The 19,262-nt window shown below is 40.8% G+C and overlaps 3 non-coding genes across 3 annotated transcripts; 2 read left to right on the forward strand and 1 right to left on the reverse strand.

The window, feature by feature from the left end:
• Window positions 1-4,874: 4,874 nt before the first annotated feature.
• Window positions 4,875-4,946, forward strand: trnaq-cug (transfer RNA glutamine (anticodon CUG)). Its single transcript has one exon. It is a non-coding gene; the product is annotated as a tRNA-Gln (tRNA).
• Window positions 4,947-5,275: 329 nt separating this feature from the next.
• trnav-aac (transfer RNA valine (anticodon AAC)) lies at window positions 5,276-5,348 on the forward strand. The gene has a single exon. It is a non-coding gene; the product is annotated as a tRNA-Val (tRNA).
• A 2,945-nt stretch (window positions 5,349-8,293) lies between these two features.
• On the reverse strand, window positions 8,294-8,375 carry trnas-aga (transfer RNA serine (anticodon AGA)). The gene has a single exon. It is a non-coding gene; the product is annotated as a tRNA-Ser (tRNA).
• Between the last annotated feature and the right edge of the window lie 10,887 nt (window positions 8,376-19,262).

A 19,262-nucleotide genomic window follows, 5' to 3' on the forward strand; every position in this document is an offset into this window, starting at 1 on the left:
ATTTGTATATTGCATTTGATGTTTCTATATTTTATTGGTAAATTCATTTTTATTTTTTATGCTTTGTCTTTGGTTTGTGTCTGTTTCCTCCTCGCTCTGTCCCCCCCCCCCCCCCCCCCCCCCGAGTGACGTGTTCTATTGTGCTACTTTATTGCTTTACTTTTTATATTGATCTTATTTGTTAAGCACTTTGAGCTACATTTTATGTATGAAAGGTGCTATATAAATACATTTATTATTATTATTATTGTTATGTTGAAACATGGTCGCTGGCCTTCGGCCAAGGGATAGCCTAAAGAAGAAAAAAACTTAAGAAACGGGCTTGGTTAGAGACAAGAGAGAGTAGGAGAGGAAAACTTAAAATTGCAGACGGGAGATTCGAACCTGCACTGGCGCAAGAGACTTGTATGGTAAGCAGTCACTGTAACCACTGAGCTACCACTTTGTTGTGTTGAAAAAAAGTACTCCAGGTAGCAAGTATAACGCAGAAAACATTAGTCGGCAATGTATGTCGATGGAAAACACTTTTACACGAACACATGCATGGAAATGGATTCAAAATAACAGCGAAGTGAAGACTTTCACTTCCTCCTTTAGTTGAACGCTTCTCATTAACTGACATCATGCAGTTCCTCTATTCGCCACCAGAGGGAGACACATCTCCATCAATGCAGAGTCCCGCTCAGTATTACTGACAGTACTTCACAGCCACTGAGAGGACACATGTAAATCAGTAACATACAAAAAAATTATTTCTATATTTGAGCCAGGCTTCCACCTCCATATAAGACACACACTGTGTCCTCATACAACAAGCAGCTCTCCTGTCTGAGCTTCACATCTTTACAGTTAGCATCAGCACACACAGCATGTTGATGAAGATTCTCACTCATCCAGGTCATGGTAATCCTAAGAGCTCACATCCTCTGGCCTAAAAGGCCTCTAGCAAAGAGCCAGATAAGACCAGAGCCACCCACTCTCCAGATAAAGGGCCTTACGAGCTGCTGAAGTTCTTCAAGTAAATAAGTTTATATTAGTTTCTCTTTTGGTCAGAGGCTCTGGTGCTCTGGAGTTACACCAAGTGTTTCTGAATGTTAGCTGCAACATCTTTAAAATCTGTTTTATCTCCATGCAAACAGCAGATTATCCTAACTGTCCTGTAGTTCGTAATGTGTCAGATCTCCATTTATTCCATCTCTTTCGCTGCAGTTTTAAAACTTCATTACATTTGTTTTGTTGTTGAACCACCAAACCAGCTCAGAAGACACAGTATTTAATGGCTATCAGGTTGAGTGGAGGATGTAAATGAACAAGTGGTTCACTTCAAGGCAAGTAAGAACATTCATCTTGAAAATCAACAGATATCAGCTTGCTGCACTTTTGCATGAAAGGATAACAAATCCAAGCCTGCAATTGTTATTAAGTTTTAAACAAGAGGCACAAGACTGAAGCGTTGGAACAGACAATTATAGCAGATAATAAAACACTTGTGATCTGTGGTGATTTCAACATGGACCTCTTAAAGGTACATACTCCTAAACAAACTTGTGATTTCTTGGCTGCGTTATACGGTAGAGGCTTGTATCCACTGATCACAAAGCCGAGCAGAGCAGCCACAGATAGTGCAACATTAACTGACAACATTTTTACACATTCCTTGGACACTGGTATAAATAGTGGTTTGGTAATAAGTGATGTAAGTGATCATTTAGCTGTATTTGCAACATTTAATGATCAACTACAGAGGAAGAAAACAGAAAAGCGTAGATATGAAAGGGTAAGGACTGTTAAAGCAATTAATGCTTCAGAAATGAGCTTTAAAACAAGAGTGGAATGAGTTTCATACAGATGAAGTAAACACTGCAGACAATTCATTCTTCAACTGTTATTTATCTCTCTATGATAAACACTGTCCAACAGGTTTATGTTCACATAAGCATAGTTATGCTGAGAAACCTCGGATAACAAAGGGATTAAAAAATGCATGTAAGAAGAAAAATAAACTTTATGGAGACTTCATCAAAACTAGAACAGAGGTTGCTGAAAAACGCTGAGATGTACAAAAACAGGCTGACCAACATGTTGAGGCAAGCAAAGAAGCAACATTATGATAAAATGTTACTAATAAATCAAAATAATATGAAGCGCCCATGGAACATCCTAAATAATGTAATGGTGAATAAGCCTTGATCACCAGATCAACCTAAGTGTTTCATAAAGGACAATAAGGTGTTTGGCCATCTGACTGAAGCGGCTGATGAATGTAACTCAGTACAGCGGCTCGTGAATCCTCTGGTGCACGTTGAGCATCGTCATGCTCTTGAATTCCTTCCCGCAGTCGTCACATTTCATGAGGTCCCTCATTTCCACGAGGTTCTCCTGGTGCTCCTTCAGGGCGGACGCGTACTGGACGCGTAAAGTGATGTCCTTAAGAAAGAGGAAAAAATCCAGCAAAGACCTGACACAGGAGCTGAGAGATGCATCTGGACCTTCAGCTGATCCATCGGCTGTTGGCCCGAGCCTCATCAGAGATGGGCTCCATGGAAGGGTGGCTGTCAAGAAGCTGTTCTTAAAGACATGGTTGGTAATCCTGTTCAGAAACACATTTTGTAATACTGGGTGAAATGGTCCGTCTATCCTGAGAGGAATCTATACAAGATGTAGTTAGAAAAAGGGACAAAAATAATCAGACCTCTGTGGCAGCTGCAGGACTGAGAAAAAGCTGACCAATCCGAGATCAGCGTCTCGGATTGGTCGCCTACAAAAAACCAATCAGATGCCTCTGCTTTCTGCCTACGCCCCCCTCTGCCGGCTCCCTGCTCCATGTGCGCACGCGGTTCTACCGGCTTTGGATGAAGCACTGACGGAATGGGGAAGGGGGGATGGAGCTTAGAGGAGGGGACACTTTCGAATCTTGCTAGCTCTCTTGCTAGCTCTTTAGGATTACCTACCATAGCTTTAAGGAAGGGAAACAGTAAGCGTTGTTTCTAAGTGCTTGTTAAATTGATTATTTGAGATAGTAATTAAGTGTTTTTTAGGTGATGTGAAAACCGTTTGCTGTGACTTTCAAATCTGCTTCAGAAACTGGACGTGTTTCTTCAGATAAACTCCTGACCAACTGTGAAAAAGCAGTGAAAATGTCTGGCCTGTATAAACTTTGTGATGTCAAACAAGATCAGAGATGACATCGCTTGTGATGTCACTACAGTGATGACATCACAGCTTTGTGAAGGCTTCTGTTCTGTCTCTTCTGGTCTGTGGTTCCAACCACAGATTCTGGATGGAAGTGAAGTCCGGATCCCAGAATGTTGATTTGTGTTCTCTGTTAATCTCTGGACGACTTCAGCTGATTACTTCCTGTCACTGTCACGTTGGAAGGTCCACTTCTGCCAGTTTTTCAGCAGCCAGTATCATGTTTTCCACCAGCAGTGTTTCCCAAGACAGAATAATGTCAGTTTGTTTAAAATGTTGCCAAAATAAACTATTACAATTACAACAAATGTCATCTCAGGGCACTTCAGTGATAAAGTCCAATTCAGGCCAATTGGAGTTCAATTCATTGTAATTATAATCCAATTCATCCAATTCAGAATGAATCAAATTCATTCATACAGAGCAATTCAAAAACTATTTCCTCACTAAGGAAACCAACAGATGGCACAGAACTTGCACTATTTCTAATTAGATAGAACTTTTTAATAGTTCTAAGATCATATCTTTCTGGCTTTATTTGCATTTTGCAAAGAGTCCCGAGTAATTATGAAAGTGGGGTTTTAATTAGAAGAAAAAGCCTCAAAATAAAGTGATTTTTAGGAGTATGCAGGGATTCATTTCCATCTAATGAACAGCTCAGTTATATTAAACAGTGGGCCGTGTGAGCAGCGATCAGGGGAGTAAGGAGTTCACAGATCATAGACAGAGGCAACCGTCCAACTATTCAAAGCTTTTAAAATGAGTAATAAAACCTGACAGGTAACCAGGGAAGGAAGGACAAGAGGCAGGGAGGTGGGCAGCCACTGTGTGGCCTGGTGTGGGAATAATCACCTCAGCTGCTGATTTTAGGAGGAGCACCAATAAGCCAAACAGCGTCTCCATCCCAGGAGAAGAGGTGGCTGAGGAACACCTGGGAGTTTACCTGTTGCATATCTCTTATAAGTCTGTGGTGCAGAGTGCCATCTTTCTTCAGCAGCATCTGCTGTGGCAACAGCATCAGAGCCAGCGGCTCAAAGAAACTGAGCAAACTGCTAAAGAAGGCTGGCTCTGACCTGGGGACTGCTTTGGAGCTGTGTTTGATGAGCACTCACTTCTTTTTTTTTTTTTTTTTTTTTCCTTGTCCTGTCCAGCATTATGGCAGCAGAATTGTAATCTGAATACCGTTTATGCCAAACACATTTGCTATACCAAGGGAATCTTTATGAATGTAAAGCTCCCCTTGATGCCCATCAACTCCTTATTTTTATTTATTTGTTTTTGTTACAATACTTAACATGATGTGATAGTGTGATAGTGCCGAACCGGACCGGGGGACAGAGAGAGAGGGAGAGCGAAGAAGGGAAAAAAAGGAACAGAAATATGAAGAGACAAACATAGAAAACAATGAAAAATCAGACAACCAGCTGCTACACCTGTAAAAACAAAAAAAGACAATCCAAGGCTTTTGTGGGGAATCCAGCCTTAGAGGCACCAGGAGCACCTGTAAGCAGACAAGCAGAGAACAAACACACAAACAAAAAAACACAAGCAGCAGCAATCACACGGCAACCTTCCATCAAGGAATCGAACCCTGTTCCTCTGCTTGACAGGCTGATTCTAACCATTGACCAGCGAATTGTCAAGCATTTGCATGACTGAGAGTGTAAATCGACTGTGGAAGGGGTTCCATGGTGTAAAGGTCAGCACTCTGGACTCTGAATCCAGTGATCCGAGTTCAAATCTCGGTGGAACCTTCAGGTGTGTGCTGTCATGGTTGTGTTCTGGAAAGAAGATGAGTTGAGTAGGCTAGTCAGTTGTGAAAGGACACCAGAGTGCACGATTCCAGCTGAGAGGATCTGTGGTATGTGACGTCACACCTCTGTGCTGCTGGTTGAATCTTTTTTGGTTTCTTCTTGCATGTTCATTTACGATGCTTCTATTTATCCATGCTCTCCCACAGGAGTGTGTTACAATCCCACTTCTGACTCAATTTGTTGCGACTCCACAAACTCTTTCCGCGAGCAACAAAATTTGGGAAAACTTACCTCATTCTTTGGCTTCTGGAACACTAAGCATGGCTTCAGTTTCCGTAGTGTAGTGGTTATCACGTTCGCCTAACACGCGAAAGGTCCTCAGTTCGAAACTGGGCGGAAACATTACTTGCTCCTCCATTATTTATTTCATCCTTGTGTGAAGATGTATGACTGCACGTTAATGATAGCAACATCAACATATTCGTAATTATGGATAGGAGGGGAGCCTCATCTGCTATTCTTGACATGTAAAGTCAATTTTTTCAGGTTTTCAAAAGATTTTCTGATGCTATGGTGTGAAACGGACTTTGGCAAACCCCTAGCTGCTGAGCGAAAATGGCAGCTTTTATGAGTATTAAAGGAGACATATTTTACCTCTTTAAACAAGTTAGAATTGGTCTATGGCACTGATGCCATGGTAACGGCTCGCGGGCTGGAACCGGCCCGAATGGACATCACAACCGGCCCGGTTACATCAGTGGTTGAGAAGTTTTGTTTTTTTTAAATAAATAATACTATTATCAACAAATTCAAATCTACTTTTGTTTTTTGATCCTTAACCCCCTTGTGTCTAAGGCCTTTTCAGAGACTTTGAGGCAGTTGTCATCACCTTGACATTTTCAAATATTTCAAGCAACTGTAAACATCTATGCAAAAGTGACACATATGGTTGTATTCTGAAAAGCCTAACAAAAAACAATATGAGAGTGAGTGAATGTAATACAAACAAGTTTATTTCAATTGAGGGGAAACACAACTGTACAAAAAAACAAGTTTTAGAAGTCTTCAAACAGTGCAAGAAAACGCACTATAAATAAATCTAGCCAAGACTTTTGAAGGTTGAACCTTGTAAACAAAAGTGTTGGCTGCATAAAAGTAAAAAGTGCAGTCAGAAATGTTTTGTTGTTTTCACACAAACTGTAAAAAAGTTTTTGTAACTCCAGGCAGTGTCTATGAGAGTTGAATACTAATTAGATGGGTGTGTAACACCCCTGATTCCCCCCACCCCCCTGTCACTCTCCATGTGATAATTGTCTGTCACTGGCAGGACATTGCTGCCTTCCCCCACATGCTGGCTGAATGGGGCGTGTTCTAACCTGTGAATAGCCACTCAATCACCTGGTACTTTACATGTGAATAGCAATGGGTGTGGCAGAGGAAGCTGCTGCAGTCTGCGACTACAGAAAATCCAAAGATTTCTGTTCACTCTCTTTAAAAAGGGCCAGCTATATAATTTATTTTTAAATATATATATATTTGAAAACTAGAAGTTTCAAGGTTTTTAATGGTGTCACTTATATGTTAGAATGACAAAAACTCACAGAGTTACAGATGTGTTTTTGGAGATGTGTCAAAAATGCCCACCGGTGGGCATTAGACCCCAGAGTGTTAATGGTTTTAAGTATAATATTCATTTAATTAATTTCCACGTAATCCAACAGTTTGTCTCTCGCTCGTGCCGGTCTCAGGACCTTGGACAGAGACCAGTGCACGCGCTGCAACAGAGACCGGCAGCGCGTGCACTGTCCAAGGTACTGACTGACGAGTCGCGCGACATCAGTCAGGAAGGATGTTGTCTAAAAAGCGGAAGGTTGACTCTGAATGTAGAATCTTTCAGGAGAGATGGAAAGAAAAGTATTTCTTTTGGGAAGTGAGGGGCAAACCAGTGTGTTTAATTTGTTCGCAACAAGTGGCTGTGCCAAAGGAGTACAACATCAGACGACATTACGAGACCCATCAGGAGAAGTACAACGACTACACAGGGCAACGTAGGACACAAAAGCTAAACGAGCTAGCCTCATCCCTCCAAAAACAGCAAGCGGCTTTCTCGAAATGCCGAGAGACATATGAAGGTTCGTTTTAATTGTATATCTTCTCAAATTCTTATTTTTACGTTAACTGCAGCTGTTTTCGAATGGGGATTTCTGTCTCGGCGCGCCTCCGTTAAGTTCTGATGGCGTTGCCCCTGGCAACCAACAGCGTCTCCTGCCAACATGGCCGACCGTGACTCCTCATTCTCAATACTAACTTAACATTTTATTTCATGTTTATGGGCAGTGAAGGCGAGCTATGTCATTGCATGGGAGATAGCCAAAGCTTCCAAGCCTTTCTCTGAGGGCGAATTCGTGAGGACGTGCATGATAAAGGCAGCCGAGCTAGTGTGTCCAGAAAATCGACAAGGTCTTGCGAACATCAGCTTATCCCGACCAACAATGACCGAGAGAGTGGAAGAGCTCTCCAGCGACTTGCATAGCCAACTTAAAGAAAAGATTAAATCCTTCGTCGCGTTCTCCATTGCTCTTGACGAGAGCACTGATGTGACTGATACGGATCAGTTGGCGATATTTATTCGCGGAGTGGATGCTGCCTTGAATGTCACGGAGGAGTTTGTTTCCGTGGTACCCATGACAGACACGATTACAGCTAACGACGTGTTTGTTAGCCTTGTCGGGGCCCTTGACAATCTGGAGGTGGACTGGAGTCGCGCTATCAGTGTGGCTACGGATGGTGCACCTTCCATGGTAGGAAGAAAGGCCGGAGTTGTCGTCAAGTTGAGAGAAAAGGTACGAGAGGCTAACCCAGACCAGGTATTCTGGAACTTTCACTGCATTTTACACCAAGAGGCGTTGTGCAGCAAAAGTCTGAAGTTAACTTTTCGCAACCCTGAGTCAATAATGTTATCGTTGTCGGCAAGATTTGAACCTACGCGAGGAGACCCCAATGGATTTCTAATCCATCGCCTTAACCTCTCGGCCACGACAACGACATACACTAGTGTTCACCTTTGACATTCAACGGTTACAAATCATCATTTTCATGAAGGACTTCAACTCCTGAGACAGACCTAAGTTATGGCGATCAAGAAAAAGCTTTTTTGTTTGTTTGTTAGAAATGGTCAATCTTTCAAAATGGGTCAGAGTAAGGAGCTGTGTCTTCAGAGATCAATCTGTGCAAGAGTTCATGTGATCAACATGTGATCTGGCATTTGTTTTGTTTAATCAAATTGTCCAAGGAACTGGTGCTTCTTTCCAGGTTAACTTTAAGCAACCTTGAGTCAATAATGTTATCGTTGTCGGCAGGATTTGAACCTGCGCGGGGAGACCCCAATGGATTTCTAATCCATCGCCTTAACCTCTCGGCCACGACAACGACATACACTAGTGTTCACCTTTGACATTCAACGGTTACAAATCATCATTTTCATGAAGGACTTCAACTCCTGAGACAGACCTAAGTTATGGCGATCAAGAAAAAAGCTTTTTTGTTTGTTTGTTACAAATGGTCAGTCTTTCAAAATGGGTAAGAGGAAGAAGCTGTGTCTTCAGAGATCAATCTGTACAAGAGTTCATGTGATCAACGACACGTCTGCCCTCTGTTTCGTTTCATCAAATGGTCAAAGAACTTGTGCTTCTTTCCAGGTTAACTTTTCGCAACTCTGAGTCAATAATGTTATCGTTGTCAGCAGGATTTGAACCTACGCGGGGAGACCCCAATGGATTTCTAATCCATCGCCTTAACCTCTCGGCCAAAAATGGGGCAAAAGGGACTGCCCGGCGAGGGGAAAGAAGAAAAAAGAGAGGAAAAGGGGGGGGAAAGAGAGAGAAAGAAAAGGAGGAAAAAGGAGGAGAATGTACACTATATATATTTTTTATCTACTCTTCTATCTTCTCAACATTGTTTACACACAGTTCTGCACTTATTGCAAGGTTTATCATCACTTTAATTGTCATGTCTCTTGCGGGATACGAACCGGTGCTGTGGCAATATCACTTGCATCTTAGCTTGCTCTCTCGTCTCGCAATGTATTTTGGGTAACGTAGTCATTTTTAACACAGTAACTCTTTTTCCATACAAATCACCAAAGTAATAACCCTGTGATTATGCAGTTACGCACATGAATGCATTAAATATGATGAAATGAATATGATATAATATTCAAATACTCAAATTACCATGTGCTACATTTGAAGTTAAAACAGTATTAACAATCTATAACTGTAAATGTAAATAACTCCCCATCATGTTTCCCCTCCTTCTTTATTGTAATCTAAATTATTTGATAGACTACATCTGTGCAGCACAAATGAATAAAACAAATTCCAAATTGAGCAGCAAAGAGTGTTGTGTTTTGTGAATAAATGTAAATGATTCTGGCTTTGGTTTTCACAATCACATTCAGTGGGTGACACTCACTGTCCTGTTATTCAAGAGGAAATTAAATAAAAACATGAAGGCTTTTCTTGGCAAAAATGATTAACTTTAATTTAACATGCACTATATACATATCGTTCAGGAGGTCAGGAGTGCATTAAAGTATGTACATGCCCGTCCCTCCTGTCTCACTGAAACAGAACCGAACAGAACAGAACCGAACAGAACAGAACTATTGGCACCCTCACACACATACTCACATACTCACTCACTCACTCACTCACTCACTCACACACACACACACACACACACACACACACACACACACACACACACACACACACACACACACACTCACGCAGCAGCTCCCACACTGTGCACCTCAGCTCTGGCCCTGTCACATATCCACGCCAACAGACAGAAAGACGGACCGGAACAACCCAGAGACAGACAGACAAACACCAGAGAGAGACAAGTAATGGTGACTTTAGGCCTCCACTCTTCCTCCAGCCATCCAGGGTCTGTCCTGACTCTGGACTGTACCACCGCCCCTTTAGCTGGGTGTGTCCGGTCTGTTTGTTTTTGTCCTGGCCACACACTTTGCAGGTGTAGTGGTATGTCTCCTTTTTCAGCCTCTTCCGGGGCTGTTCCCCCCTTGCCATTCGCTCCTCATCCTCCTGGGCAGCTTTGTTCAGCCTCCAGGCAGGTTGCCTTGGCTGGGCACCTGGAAGGCCCTCTGGAGGAGCTTGTGGTTGAGGAGCCTGAGAAAAAGCAGGAGCATCTGTAGATTGTAAGTGGAGAAATGAGGGAGCATATGAAAAGGGAGCTTGCTCTTGTTTCTAATATGTGAGCCATGCTGATTTTACATTAATTTATCTTATTAAAATGTAACCACATTTACTTCAGTTAAATATTGTGCTTTAGAGTAAGGTGTTACAGAAAGTGTTATTGACCTCTGTACCTCAGCGTCACCCATCACAGCACTCGGAGGATCACCAGTCCCTATCGCAGCTGACTGGCCGACAATGTCAGGCGTGCTGAAGGTGTCATCCGGCTCCTCCTCCTCCTCAGGCACCTGCGAGGGGACTTCAGGGACCTGCGATGGAGCCAGGAGGTCTCCTCTGTTGGTCTGGGCCAATAAATATTCCACTCCTATGCGCTCGCCTGTAACCAGTATAAACACAAAGATGAAGAAAGGACATGCATACACATCCATCTCCAACATGAGTAGCACAATCATCACACAGCAGAAATGCATGTCCTCTGAGTAGGGGGTAGCCTAAGGAAGAGAGGAGGAGGGGATGGAATACTCTGGTCAATCAGTGTTGCTTAGTTTGTCCTGTCTCTGTGTCTCCTCTCCCTGCCTCTGTGTCTCCTCTCCCTGTCTCTGTGTCTCCTCTCCCTGCCTCTGTGTCTCCTCTCCCTGCCTCTGTGTCTCCTCTCCCTGTCTCTGTGTCTCATCTCCCTGGCTCTGTGTCTCCTCTCCCTGCCTCTTTGTCTCCTCTCCATGTCTCTGTGTCTCCTCTCCCTGCCTCTGTGTCTCCTCTCCCTGTCTCTGTGTCTCCTCTCCCTGTCTCCGTGTCTCCTCTCCCTGCCTCTGTGTCTCCTCTCCCTGTCTCTGTGTCTCATCTCCCTGGCTCTGTGTCTCCTCTCCCTGCCTCTTTGTCTCCTCTCCATGTCTCTGTGTCTCCTCTCCCTGTCTCTGTGTCTCCTCTCCCTGCCTCTGTGTCTCCTCTCCCTGTCTCTGTGTCTCCTCTCCCTGTCTCTGTTTCCCCTCTCTCTGTCTCTGCGCCGACTCGGACTCGACCTGCCTCCATCTGAACCTCTGCTGCCTTACTGGAGCCGGGGACTGATGACAGATTTGCTGGCTGGGGGGGGGGGGGGGGGGGTTTGCTACATGCAACACAGAATCCTACACTCACAGTTTTCTCCAGAATTGTGCAGATATATATTTTTCAATAAATAAATTCACATGCTGCAGTGACTTATCAGGACTTAGAAAATCATTTCACTTACCTTGTGGAACCCACAGGAGCACAGAAGGCTTCTCCCAAACAGATCCTTTGTGTGGTTCTGCGGGGGACAAGCATTTTATTTTCTCCAGGGCTCTTTTCCACTTCTTGGCCCCTGGACGTTTGCCAGTAGAGAAGTGGTACTGGCCCTGGGCGTATTTTACATAGATGTCCCTCCAGTATAGCATCAGGTTTCCCTCTCTTAGTCATCTGCAAACATTAATAAAACAGGTTAAAGTAAAGCTAGGCTATGTGTACAGACAGAGTGGAGGAAATTATACATGTATGTATGTATATACAGGATGTATGTATGTATGTATGTATGTATGTATGTATGTATGTATGTATGTATGTATGTATGAATATATAGTATGTATGTATGTATGTATGTATGTATATACAGGATGTATGTATGTATGTATGTATGAATATATAGTATGTATGTATGTATGTATGTATGTATGTATAAAGGCATGTTTTGCATTACTGTTTTATTATTGTTGTGAAGCACTTTGTAAATGTATGTTTTAAAATGTGCTATATAATGAAGTAATAATAATTATTAAGCATGTTCAAAACATCTGGACACATCTGTCTGCTCTGCTCAAACACATAACCAGGCTCCATTACCGGAGAAGAGAAACCACCATAGATTGCCGATAAATTACTATTCCACTGACGGACAATGAAACTTGGCACCATTCTTTCACATCTTAAGGCTTTCCCCTAGAAATCGGCAGCGTTTATAGAGCAAATAAACAAACAAATAAGTTACTATTGGTCTTCTGATTATGTCATATCACCATTATCCCCACCATCGCCACACAGCGCTATGTGTACAGCGAGGTTATTACAGGCAGAAGCTTCGTTAGCAAAACGGCTACGTAACAAGAAAGTTGAAATACAAGTTGAATTACGCGCTAACAGGATGGTAAGATTACACCTTATATTGTTTTGTAACACGGTTTAACATTCGGCTTTGACATGGCGTTGCTTTTATGAGTATTAACAAAGTTTCCCAACCTTTACTTGCACTTATTGCTCTGGTGTTAAGCGGTGCGATGAAAAAACATGGCCGATATTCTAAAAAGATAACCCCGCCTTCTACATCACGTGACTTTGTTAGGATTTGTTAGGAGTTGTTCGGAATTGTGTTAGGACCTCGTTTGAAACTCTTTGATGTGTTAGGACCTTGGTTAGGACCTGTTAGGAAATGTAGCAATATGTTCGGAAAATGTTAGGATATGTTCGGACCTCAGAGACAGTCCAGAAACTGGCGGGTACGGCCACCTCGTCCTCTCTCTTGTAAGTTTGACCATAAAAAATTCCATCTTAAACTAGAGCTGGTATAATTTTGATCTCAAAATTGGAGCCTCATTAGATACAATGGCCTCGCGTGAAGAGGGTATGAATTTATCCTCCTTTCACAAAAATAGAATCATTATTATCTAAATGTGGTACCATATAGGGATGTTTGAGGTTGTTTGATTTAAAATTGGGCGAAACAAAAGCAATTCCACTTAGGATAAGTCAAATTTAAGGTTGGGGTTATTACAATCTCTTCAGAATATACCCAAATATGGAAGAAAAACTATGTCAAATTATAAAGGGCTTGCTTTCCAGGCAAAATGTGGTGGGATTGATGTCCGCACTCCTCAGAAATCTTTTAGGTGCTCTTCTGGTGAGAGGCCTTAATGATCATCTTATAAAGACAAACCAACTAATGTGCAAATTCAAATTAGTTTAAAATCGGAAAGAAAAAAGAATCTGCCAAACCATGAAACACTACGGATTTTCCATGTCTCACTGATCGAACGCAAGACTCTACTTGATACATTCAACCACTCTGAAAAACACTGATAAAAACCAACAAGCTTCAGTTGTGAGATCTATTCCTTTTTATGTATCAAGGAATGGATCGTTTGGTCAGAAATGGTTCGTTAATTTGGAAGCTCTAAGAATACATAAACCCAAGGGGAATTAGCTCAAATGGTAGAGCGCTCGCTTTGCATGTGAGAGGTAGCGGGATCGACGCCCGCATTCTCCAGTTGTCTTTCCTTTGTCCTCTGTGGAGGAAATGATTAACAGCTGGATGTGCCAAAGGTGGATGCAAACTGAAAGAAAGACAGCTCTTTCACATTAGCCTGAAGTCACACTCAAAATTCTTCATGATAGATTCAATCGCTCAAATGTACTTCGTGTAGGCAAATAAACATATTGCGACAGAAGCATTATTTGAAAAGCCTGCTTGTAAGAAGTAGAATGAGAAATTTTAACAACCTAGAACAGAACTTGACATGGAAAGCCGACGAGAATGGGAATCAAACCCATGCGTGCAAAGCACAATGGATTAGCAGTCCATCGCCTTAACCGCTCGGCCAAAAATGGGGCAAAAGGGACTGCCCGGCGAGGGGAAAGAAGAAAAAAGAGAGGAAAAGGGGGGGAAAGAGAGAGAAAGAAAAGGAGGAAAAAAGAGGAGAATGTACACTATATATATTTTTTATCTACTCTTCTATCTTCTCAACATTGTTTACACACAGTTCTGCACTTATTGCAATGTTTATCATCACTTTAAGTGTCATGTCTCTTGCGGGATACGAACCGGTGCTGTGGCAATATCACTTGCATCTTAGCCTGCTCTCTCGTCTCGCAATGTATTTTGGGTAACGTAGTCATTTTTAACACAGGAACTCTTTTTCCATACAAATCACCAAAGTAATAACCCTGTGATTATGCAATTACGCACATGAATGCATTTAATATGAGTAAATGAATATGATACAATATTCAAATAATTAACTCAAATTGCCATGTGCTACATTTGAAGTTAAAACAGTATTAACAATCTATAACTGTAAATGTAAATAACTCCCCATCATGTTTCCCCTCCTTCTTTATTGTAATCTAAATTATTTGATAGACTACATCTGTGCAGCACAAATGAATAAAACAAATTCCAAATTGAGCAGCAAAGAGTGTTGTGTTTTGTGAATAAATGTAAATGATTCTGGCTTTGGTTTTCACAATCACATTCAGTGGATGACACTCACTGTCCTGTTAATCAAGAGGAAATTAAATAAAAACATGAAGGCTTTTCTTGGCAAAAATTATTAAATTTAATTCAACATACACTATATACATATCGTTCAGGAGGTCAGGAGTGCATTAAGTATGTACATGGCCGTCCCTCCTGTCTCACTGAAACCGAACCGAACAGAACAGAACTATTGGCACACTCACACACACACACACATGCAGCAGCTCCCACACTGCGCACCTCAGCTCTGGCCCTGTCATATATCCACGCCAACAGACCGAGAGACGGACCGGAACAACCCAGAGACAGACAGACAAACAACAGAGAGAGACAAGTAATGGTGACTATAGGCCTCCACTCTTCCTCCAGCCATCCAGGGTCTGTCCTGACTCTGGACTGTACCACCGCCCCTTTAGCTGGGTGTGTCCGGTCTGCTTGTTTTTGTCCTGGCCACACACTTTGCAGGTGTAGTGGTATGTCTCCTTTTTCTGCCTCTTCCGGGGCTGTTCCCCCCTTGCCATTCGCTCCTCATCCTCCTGGGCAGCTTTGTTCAGCCTCCAGGCAGGTTGCCTTGGCTGGGCACCAGGAAGGCCCTCTGGAGGAGCTTGTGGTTGAGGAGCCTGAGAAAAAGCAGGAGCATCTGTAGATTGTAAGTGGAGAAATGAGGGAGCATATGAAAAGGGAGCTTGCTCTTGTTTCTAATATGTGAGCCATGCTGATTTTACATTCATTTATCTTATTAAAATGTAACCACATTTACTTCAGTTAAATATTGTGCTTTAGAGTAAGGTGTTACAGAAAGTGTTATTGACCTCTGTGACGAGGGGCCCGGGTTCAGCGTCACCCATCACAGCACTCGGAGGATCACCAGCCCCTATCGCAGCTGACTGGCCGACAATGTCAGGCGTGCTGAAGGTGTCATCCGGCTCCTCCTCCTCCTCAGGCACCTGCGAGGGGACTTCAGGGACCTGCGATGGAGCCAGGAGGTCACCTCTGTTGGTCTGGGCCAATAAATATTCCACTCCTATGCGCTGTGTTGCTTAGTTTGTCCTGTCTCTGTGTCTCCTCTCCTTGCCTCTGTGTCTCCTCTCCCTGCCTCTGTGTCTCCTCTCCCTGCCTCTGTGTCCCCTCTCCCTGCCTCTGTGTCTCCTCTCCCTGCCTCTGTGTCTCCTCTCCCTGCCTCTGTGTCTCCTCTCCCTGTCTCTGTGTCTCCTCTCTCTGTCTCTGTGTCCCCTCTCTCTGTCTCTGCGCCGACTCGGACTCGACCTGCCTCCATCTGAACCTCTGCTGCCTTACTGGAGCCGGGGACTGATGACAGATTTGCTGGCTGGGGGGGGGGTATTGCTACATGCAACACAGAATCCTACACTCACAGTTTTCTCCAGAATTGTGCAGATATATATTGTTCAATAAATAAATCCACATGCTGCAGTGACTTATCAGGACTTAGAAAATCATTTCATTTACCTTGTGGAACCCACAGGAGCACAGAAGGCTTCTCCCGAACAGATCTTTCGTGTGGTTCTGCAGGGTACAAGCATTTTATTTTCTCCATGGCTCTTTTCCACTTCTTTTTTTTAATACTTTATTGCAAGTTTCACATGGTCATAGAAACATTTCTTTTGATTGCAGTTCCATCTTGCAAACATTTTTTTTTTTTTTTTTGTCCATAAAGAATGGTAACAAGTGAAGTAAACTGATAAGTGCCGGGGAGAAGTAAAAGGAAAAATAAAATCCAACGGCTTACATATATTGTTCATACCGCAAAGCCAATAAGGGGGAGGGGCAAGAAGAAAAATAAATAAATAAATAAATAAAAGGAAAAAGAAAAGAAAAGAGGAAACCGCCCAATATTTTAGTAGATAGATAGATCATAAATGTGTGTGTGTGCGCGTGTTCATGTACGTGTATGCGTGGGGGTATGGGTTAGTAGGTGGATGCTTTGTTTTAATTATATTTATTTCAATCTGTTCTGTTAAAATAGCTTGTTATTTTAAGTACTATGCTATTTGGATATAGTTTATACCATTTATGTAATTGATTTCTGGAGCATAAAGTAAGTTTCTCCATATTCAAAATATTTTCTATTGTATTATACCAATTATCAAGGTTTGGTGGTATTGGTTGTTTCCACGCTTTTGTTATTTGTTTTATTGCAGAAATACGCAATATATGGAATAACTTTTGATTTGTTGGTTTAATTTTACTTGAGATATTAATGCCTAATAGGTTCTCTACAGTCAGGGTTTGTTTTATACTCAAGATGTATTTCACAGCTTTTTCAAATCCTTCCCAGAATGTGTTTAATACTGGACATACAAAAAATATGTGACTGTAGTTTGCTCTTTGTTCTCCACAGTTCCTCCAGCAATTTTTCCCTGTTTGCGTTCGGCTACATTTCTCCGGTGTAATGAAAAATCTCTGTTGTATTTTCCATGCAAATTCATTCCAATATCTTGATTGTGTAATTTTTATATTTCCTTTTAGTGAATCTAACCAGTTTTCCATTGTGATGTCAAAATTCAATTCCTCTTCCCATTTTTGTTTTACTTCCATTTTAACACTGGTCAGTTTTAGTAATATTTTATATATTTTTGAAAGCTTACCGTTGCCTATAAATCTGTTGTCCCCTAAATATTGGATTAATTCATTTTCTGTTTCTTCTGGTGGGTGTTCCTTAATATAGCTTCTTACTTGTAAATACTTAAAGAAATATTTCTTATCCAACTCAAACTTAAGTATAAGGTTTTCATATGATTCAACAATGTGGTTATTCAAAAGTTGTGCATAAGTTATGAGACCCTTAGCAGCCCAGTAATCCAAGATTTGATCCATTTTATTCGGTTGGAAGTCTGGGTCATGTGCCATTTCTCTTAGATATACATTATTAGTTCTTATTTTTGTTTTTTTACAGAAACTTTCCCAGTTCCTTATGGTGTTAAAAATACAAAAGCTATGTCCTGTATACTTTTTTTGTGTTTTACTTTCTAAAAAAGGTACTGTCCCTAGAGATAAGGTTGAGACTTCTTTTTCTATATTAATCCACTTACACTCCTGTTTTTTATTCATCCATTTCAGTATTATTTGGATTTGCGTTGAGTAAAAATAGTTTTCCAAATTTGGCACCGCTAAACCCCCTTCTTCCCTCTGTTGAGTTAATGACTGCAGCTTAATTCGATGTTTTCTATTATTCCATATAAAATTTGAAATGATTTTATTCCATTCTTTGAACTGGGTTTCAAGAATCCTTAGTGGCAGGGCCTGAAACAAAAATAAAAAGCGTGGTAGGATCATCATTTTTATTGTATCTACCCTTCCAAATATGCCATCTGGGATCATCTTCCACCTATTTAAGTCATGTTTTATGTTGTGTTCCATTACTCCATAATTAATTTCATATAAGTCTTTTAAATTATTACTAATATTAATGCCCAGATATTTTATTTTCTGTGTATACTTAAACTTAAAATATTTTCTCAAGTCTGGTCCAATTTCTTTCCCGATAATTAATACTTCACACTTACTTTCGTTTAACTTATATCCTGAAAATTTACTAAATTCTTGAATTTCTTTTTTTAATTCCTGAAAAGATTTTGTAGGGTTTTGTAAATAAATAATAACATCATCTGCATATAGGGCTAATTTGTGTAGGTCTTTCCCTATTTGAATCCCTTTTATATGTGTATTTTGTCTTATAGCTACTGCTAATACTTCTATATAAATAGCAAACAAGAGTGGGGGTAGTGGATCTCCTTGTCTAGTGCCTCTTTGTAATTTAATTGTTCTAGATATTGTGCCATTTGTTTTTACCCTAGAAATTGGGTTGCTGTATATTGCTTTTAGCCATGAACAAAAAATTTCATCTAATCCTATTTTATTAAATACCTCAAACATAAATTTCCAACTGACGAGGTCAAATGCTTTTTCTGCGTCTAAAGTAATCAAAACCATATCTTCATTTTGTCTTTGGGCATAATCAATAATGTTCAGAGTTCTTCTAATATTGTCCATTAAGAATCTGTTGGGTATAAATCCGCACTGATCGCTGTTAACAATATTTAAAATATTATCTTTTAACCTACTTGCTAGGATAGATGAGAGTATTTTATAGTCCGTATTAAGTAATGATATAGGTCTGTATGAAGCGCATTTTGTAATGTCCTTTCCTTGTTTATGTATAAGTGTTATAATGGATGATGCCCAAGTTTTTGCCCATTTGCCTGTACGTAATGCATAAATATATGCTTCATAGAGTAGGGGAGACAGCTCATTTTTAAAAGTTTTATAAAATTCATTTGTGTAACCATCATCACCTGGAGTTTTCCCTATTTTTAAGTGCTGGATTTGTTTACTTATTTCCTCTATTGTAATTTCTTTTATTAATTCCTTGTTATTTTCTTTGGATAAACTTGGCATATCTAAATTCCTCAAGTATTTTTGTACATTCTCAATATTTTCACTTACCTTTTCAGTATACAAGTCTTCATAGTAATTGGCAAATTCTTCTGCAATCATTTCTTTGTCCGTAATTAATTTGTCTTCTTTTGTTTTTAATTTTGTAATATGCGTTCTGTTGATTTGTTTTTTTAATTTGTATGCTAGTATTTTCAAGGCTTTTGGACCTCCATCATAATTTTTCTGTTCTGTAAACCTCATTAATTTTTCAATTTCTAAAGTCCGTAAATTGTCCAGTGTCTGACGTTTTTTATGTAGTTCTACTTTAATTTCGTTACTATTTGTTGTACTGTGTTTAATTTCCAGTTCCTTTATTTCTTTAGTTAAAATTTTCTGTTGTTTGTCTCTGATTCTTTTTTTAGCTGATGAGTATGATATAAT

This window comes from Odontesthes bonariensis, chromosome 11 (genome assembly GCF_027942865.1).
Source record: "Odontesthes bonariensis isolate fOdoBon6 chromosome 11, fOdoBon6.hap1, whole genome shotgun sequence".
Classification (NCBI taxonomy): Eukaryota; Metazoa; Chordata; class Actinopteri; order Atheriniformes; family Atherinopsidae; genus Odontesthes; species Odontesthes bonariensis.